This window comes from Otolemur garnettii, unplaced genomic scaffold (assembly GCF_000181295.1).
Source record: "Otolemur garnettii isolate 467f Iridium unplaced genomic scaffold, OtoGar3 scaffold00149, whole genome shotgun sequence".
NCBI classification, from domain to species: Eukaryota; Metazoa; Chordata; class Mammalia; order Primates; family Galagidae; genus Otolemur; species Otolemur garnettii.
In genome coordinates this window covers 1,651,327-1,656,813 of record NW_003852544.1, presented here as the reverse complement: position 1 = coordinate 1,656,813, position 5,487 = coordinate 1,651,327, and the positions used below count along the sequence as shown (strand labels likewise).

General features: G+C 48.8%; 1 non-coding gene across 1 annotated transcript; it reads right to left on the bottom strand.

Annotated features, from left to right (window-relative positions):
• Positions 1-5,109: 5,109 nt before the first annotated feature.
• LOC111728312 lies at positions 5,110-5,216 on the bottom strand. Its single transcript, XR_002775647.1, has one exon. It is a non-coding gene; the product is annotated as a U6 spliceosomal RNA (small nuclear RNA).
• Between the last annotated feature and the right edge of the window lie 271 nt (positions 5,217-5,487).

Here is a 5,487-nt window from a genome sequence, read left to right as displayed (position 1 = left end):
CCATAGCTGACTTGATGTACTTCTTGGGTGTTTGAGTCAATACTTTCCTTTTGGAATTAAATCCTAATTTATATTTGAAGTATTTTTTTGAAGTATATTTGAAGTATATTTGAAATCCTAATGTATATTTGAAGTATTCTGATGAAATCTGCCAATTGTTGAGGTTGTTTGCATCTGAAAGGTTGTATAGCATAACAAGGGACATTGTGTGGTTAATGCAGGAGTAAGGACCCTGTACACAGAAGTATGGCCTTTGTCACAGATGATGTCCAGGCTGGAGCAGATAGCCTTTGTGGACTGCACCAGACATCTTTCTATTCCTGAATCCCAGATTTGGATTCATCTCCCCAGCATTAGGCAGCCCCAATGGGAAGCTGTCCCTTGAAGTTCCTGGCAGGGAGCTACAGGTCAGAACTCATCTTTCTGCAGGCAGCAGATGCTACACCACATTCCAGGGTCCCTCTGCCTAGTTTCCTGGTCTAGCCTCATAACCAAGGCCTTGCTGCTGGGGAGCACTGGACTCTTCTCTGAGTCTTTAGCCTTAGGCCAGGCAGAGTCTCTCTGCCCTAGAAACCTCTTCCCAATTAGGAGGATCTGGGATCTCTGCACCTCTGGGCACAGGCAGGGGACAGCATTCTTGGGCTTGGGAAATAAGCAGCTGTTTCAGGCATCTGCAGAGGAGGCTGTGTGCATAACCTCCCCCTCTCCAAGCCATTGCAAATATTACAAACATGCAGGGGAGTCTGTCAGCAGGCAGAACTGCACAAACAAATGTGGGTGAAACCACTGCAAAACAAGGGGGATATTTCCTTTTTTGCAGTAAAGTAGGTTAGATAACTTGAAAACTTTTCTGAAACTAGAAATTCAGAATGAAATATTACAAAATTTTCTGTTGCATGGCTGTCATTATAGGGGGAAAAAAATCTCTAATCCCCAAGAAGTTGCTGAAAACCCAAGTGATCACTTACAGGGATGCAGGAGCTGCCTTGGAGGAATTTGCTAAGCTCAGTCACCCTGAACTTTGGCTGTAAAAGAGACCAGAGGGAGGGCCTTGGGCTTGTATAAAGCTCAGGACATCCAAACCAAGTGGATACCCTAGAGGCCACATACTCAGGGACAGAGTGAATTTGAAAACTTCCAAACTACCAGCAAAGGAGATAAGAAAGTCTTCCTCTCCAGAACCCTCACTAAGACAATAAAAGAGTCTACCCTAAGGTGTGTGACAAGGGCTGTGTCCTGTGCATTTGGATTTAAAATGAACACCATTGTTGAGGTCCTGGAAACAGTAGGCTGAGAATTAACACTGACCAGCCCAGGCAGGTGGTTCCTCACAGATCCTAGCAGCAATAACAGCCAAGTCCTCTGGAGAGATGCATTTTTCATCCAGGCTGAGAGTCAGCAAAATACTCTCATTTTCAGGCAGAAAAACACAATATGGAAAACACAATATAAATATAATTAAAACAAAATGTAGGCTAGAGATGTGAGAAACAAATGAGTTCTTAAATAAAAATATTGGCTTTTGCGGAACACCCTGGTAACCCAGGTCAGAAGCAACGGGAACTGACACGAATTCCAGTCTGTCTTCCTGGGGTTTTGGCTCATGATTTGTAGGTTGCAAGCAAGTCCAGAATTTTCTTTTTTGATTGTCTGCTCTGTGGACCTTCCAACATCACACCTGAAGGTCCTTCCAAGTATGCCCATCCATTATAGCCATCTGGCTTCAGTTCTACTTAAGAGGATAAGACCTGGACAAAGCAGTCACCATGCCTGATGGAGCCCGGCAGGGCTAAGCTGACCCTTCCACATTTCTCCCTGATTCTCTTTTGTCTTCCTCTCTGGGGTCACCACCTCAGGAGTTGGGCATTTCTTGTCAGGTCAGATGAAGACACTGTCATTACTGTCCTTTGATACCATTCTGTGTGTCCTAAGTAGGGTCAAAGTATCCAGTTTCTCACTCTAAGTCTGTTCTTAGATGAAATCTGTGTGGGAAAGGAAAAGACTGGAGCCCTCCCTAGAACCTGTGGTGACCTGCGCAAAGGAAGCTTTATCAATTGTTTGTCCCTTGCAGGTGTTTTCTCTTAGGAGCAATGTACCTTTGGGGTGGTGTCAGGTGGTTTGAAGGGTGGGAGGGAAGAGCCAAGAGAGAGGAGAGGGGAATCTGCAGGACCCCTGGTACTGGGGTTTTCGGGGGGGGGGGGGGGGGGGGTGTTAGGAAAGAGTCCACAGGGTAGCCAGAAGAGGGAAACTGGTTCCCTTCAAGCTGCCAGTGTCTGCAAGCCCTTTGGGAAAGTTCTGGTATACCCAAGAGGGAACACTGAATGTGAAGACTCCTGCAAAGGGCAGTGGGAGGACAGAGCTGAAAGCCAGATTCTGAGTGGATGAGCCTGCAGTGATTCCTAAGGTTCCTTCTTTTCATCCAAGTCAATCAACAATAATTAAGTTTCCATCCCAGCACAGCCACTTGCAAAGCTCGAGGCCAGAATGCCCGCAGGAGCCCTTGCGCCATCTTGAACTATTCTGGAAAGTCCGGGCTAGGGGTACCTCCAGCAGCCAAAAGGCGGGGCTCTAGATCTTCCCGCCCCACCCCTCCCGGAGTCCGACCGCAGCGGAGCACCAAGCCGGCCCCGGGGAGCGCGGCAGAGGGGCGGGGTCGTCCTATGACACTCGCCCACCCCTAGGCCGACCCTCCGCTCCATCCTCTTCACCCCGCGGCGCCTCCCTTCTTCACCGCCCGGGCGGATCTATCCTAACAGCCACACCATCCCGCCCCCGGTCCGCGCAAGATGGTCCAGGAACAGTCCGGGGTGGGGACCAGGGAAGGAACAAGGAACACCGGGACACCAAGAACCCTTGGGACCCGGGCGCGGAGAGTGGCGCGGTCAGGGATGGATCTGGGTCCTGGGGGAGAGGCCGGGCGGGGACCTCGCCGCCCTAGTCCCTCGTGTAACCAACCTCCCCCATTCGGACGCGTCACTGGGGCGGGCGCCGCGTGTTTCCTTCTACGCCCTCCGGAAGGGAGGCGCCCCGGCCACGTCCCCGCGAGTCTGCGCCAAGTCCGCTCCAAATCTGCGCGGGTGCCGCCCAGATCCAGGCTGTATGGCCTGAGACTGGGGTCCCTGCCCGCAGCTCCTGCGCCAGGCCACGGCCTCGGGTTGCTGTGCTGCGCCGCAGCCTGCCTGTGCCCTCCACCGGACCACTCGAGCTTTGGGAGCCGGTCCGGAGGCAGTGGCGAGGAGGCCACGGCGGGGCCCTGGGAGCCACTAAGCTGACCCGGACGCCAAGCCGGAGGTGCTGAGGGCCCAGAGCTCGCGGGGGTCAGCGGTGCAAAACTTAGCAATGACTAGGAGGGATGCGGCAGGCCAGGTGTGCGCGGCTCGTATGGAAGCTGTGGCCGACGTCCCGCGCCACCACTGGAGCACTCCGGGCGGGGGGCCCCAGTCGTCTTCTGGGTGGAGGACGCGCCCGGGCCCAGGCACTGGCCTCCAGGTGGCGCAGGCGGAGGACAAGGTCGCTCAGCCTCATTTGCACGCGTAGTTAATCTGGGCTTTCATAGCTTTCAGTTCTTATCAATGGCTAAATGCCAGAGGTAATTTTTAACAAACAATTCCCCAGCTTTATTGGCTTTAATTGATCAATAAAAATTGAATATATCTCAGATGGACAACTTGATGTGATGCATGCATTCCCTGTGAAAATACTTACCACAATTAAGTTGATCAACACATCCATCCCCAGAGTTGAAAAAGTGATTTTCGTAATGAGTTATCTGTTTTTTTCCCCCCCCCTTCAGCTCAGCATTACCCACCTACGTAGTGCTTTTAAGGAAAGATGTGATAGAGAACAGACTGTAGTTTAGAGGGGGGGCATCCACATAGATCCTCGAGGGTCATACGGCTGATCTATGCTGCCTCAGCCTTTTGGCATCAGTTCACATGGGGAGCTCCCAGGCTCCCTTAGAGGTGGAATATTACTGTTTTCTTCAGACCCACGTCGTGATGTGTTTTGGTTATTATGGATTGATTATAGAATTACCATTGATATTTGGGATTAAACTGTGGAGCATTTAGGTGAATTCCTTGAGTTTTTCTACAATATTTGATGTTCACAGTACAAATTTCCACACAGTGTCCTTATTGTGCATTTTTATGGACACACACGGACCCGGCCTCAGAGAGCAGGATGTGCCATGGGGTATCTCTGCACATGTAACTTGAGTGCAAATGTTTTTCCTTTTCTACTCATCATACTTTTCTTTCTGGAAATTTTGCAGCAGCTTCCCTACATGTCTTCCTACAGTGTCATTCTGGCTGCTCACTTATTTCCTAGCAAGCAGTTTCATTGCAGAGGAAACCAGTTGGTGCCAGTTTCTGCCAAAGCCTTTTCAAGTGTTGCTGGTCGTGTTGCTCAGAACATTTTGATGTAACTAACTGCTTCACCATTTTAATAGTATCTCAGGTATTACAATATAAGGGGAAAAAAACTTTTAGAAGTATACATCAGCCTACTATTGAATGACATTAGAATCTTCTAAAAACACTTTAAAAATATTAAAAAGTTTACAGATTTCACTTTTGGTTTATTTGTGCCTGATTTATGCAGAGATACTAATTAATGAGTTCATGTACTTATCAGCATTTTTGGTAGTTGTAGCCCAAATTCACTTTTTTGAAAATACCAAATATGAGACAAATCAAACATGTATTATAACTTTAATAGCTAAAAAGCCTTAAGAGAAAATGCTAATGAATGCATAAAATGCATATGAAGGGGTATGACAGTTCCTACCTCCCTAAATGAAACAAACTCCCAGGTGAACATGCAAGAATTTGTGTATTACTAACACCTGGGAGATCCTAGTTCTAAGCTTGAGGCCCTCTCTGCAGGATCAGGTCCTGCCTAACCCATCAGCTCTGATCAATCCCCAGACCTCCCAGGTACAGGGCCCTGCACAGGCCTCATGTAACCAGGCTCCAACCATGTCCAGAGAATTAGGCACCAAATGCTGAGCTGAGGTGGCCAGTGTGTCTTGTCACATGTTCTAGTTATTGTGCCTTTATAGATTCAGCTTCTACTCAGTGTCACCATAGTTTTTTTCCTTTTTTTATTAAAAATTTGGAACGCTGCATGAATTTACATGTCATCCTTGCACAGGGGCCATGCTAATCTTCTCTGTATCATTCCAATTTTAGCATATGTGCTGCTGAAGCGAACACTTTTTTTTTTTTGAGACAGACTCTCACTATGTGGCATCACAGCTCACAGCAACCTCAAACTCTTGAGCTTAAGTGATTCTCTTGCCGCCTCAGCCTCCCAAGTAGCTGGGACTACAGGCACCTGCCACAACACCCGGCTATTTTTTGGTTGTAGTTGTCATTGTTGTTTGGCAGGCCCGGGCTGGGTTTGAACCCTCCAGCTCCAGTGTACGTGGCTGGGACCCTAGCTGCTGAGCTACAGGCACCAAGCCACCATAGTTATTTCTTAAAC